Raw genomic sequence first — 1,388 nt, 5'->3', positions numbered from 1 at the left:
CTCTGTCCTTGTTCAGACACTTCCTGTTATAGGGTGACAACGGTCTGCCCTTGTTCAGGCACTTCCTTTTATAGGGTGACAACACTCTATCCTGGTTCAGACACTTCCTGTTATAGGGTGACAACACTCTATCCTGGTTCAGACACTTCTTATAATAGGGGTGACAACGCTTTGTCCTTGTTCAGACACGTCCTGTTATAGGGTGACAACACTCTATCCTGGTTCAGACACTTCTTATAATAGGGGTGACAACGCTTTGTCCTTGTTCAGACACGTCCTGTTATAGGGTGACAACACTCTATCCTGGTTCAGACACTTCTTATAATAGGGGTGACAACGCTTTGTCCTTGTTCAGACACGTCCTGTTATAGGGTGACAACACTCTATCCTGGTTCAGACACTTCTTATAATAGGGGTGACAACGCTTTGTCCTTGTTCAGACACGTCCTGTTATAGGGTGACAACACTCTATCCTGGTTCAGACACTTCTTATAATAGGGGTGACAACGCTTTGTCCTTGTTCAGACACGTCCTGTTATAGGGTGACAACACTCTATCCTGGTTCAGACACTTCTTATAATAGGGGTGACAACGCTTTGTCCTTGTTCAGACACGTCCTGTTATAGGGTGACAATGCTCGGTCCTTGTTCAGGCACTTCCTGTTATAGGGTGACAACACTCTATCCTGGTTCAGACACTTCTTATAATAGGGGTGACAACGCTCTGTCATGGTTCAGACACTTTCTGTAATAAGGGTGACAACGCTCTGTCCTTGTTCAGACACTTCTTATAATAGGGGTGACAACCTCTGTCCTGGTCCCTGGGTGGGCTGCTGGTGATCTATCTGGGTCCCTGGGAGGGCTGCTGGTTATCTATCTGGGTCCCTGGGAGGGCTGCTGGTGATCTATCTGGGTCCCTGGGAGGGCTGCTGGTGGTCTATCTGGGTTCCTGGGTGGGCTGCTGGTTATCTATCTGGGTCCCTGGGTGGGCTGCTGGTGATCTATCTGGGTCCCTGGGTGGGCTGCTGGTGATCTATCTGGGTCCCTGGGAGGGCTGCTGGTGATCTATCTGGGTCCTGAGGAGGGCTGCTGGTGATCTATGGGTCCCTGGAAGGGCTGGTGCTCTATATGGGTCCCCGAGAGAGGTGCTGGCAATCTATCTGGGTCCCTGGGAGGGCTGCTGGTGATCTGTTGAAGAATATCCCCCCCCTCTCCAGGGTCCTATGGAGGTGGATGGCAGGTCTTGCAGCTGATGAGGGTGGTTGTAGAAGCTGACTCATGAAATGGGGAGTATGGGGAGCTGAATGGAGGAGATGAATGAAAGGAGCCTGCACATAGTGAATGAAAGCAGAGGAGGGGAAGGGAAGGGGTGGGAAGGGAGGAGGGGAC

Source organism: Nanorana parkeri, unplaced genomic scaffold (assembly GCF_000935625.1).
Source record: "Nanorana parkeri isolate BGI_ZX_2015 unplaced genomic scaffold, ASM93562v1 scaffold171, whole genome shotgun sequence".
Classification (NCBI taxonomy): Eukaryota; Metazoa; Chordata; class Amphibia; order Anura; family Dicroglossidae; genus Nanorana; species Nanorana parkeri.
The sequence above is the reverse complement of the archived record's forward strand: the minus strand, read 5'-3'. Positions refer to the sequence as shown.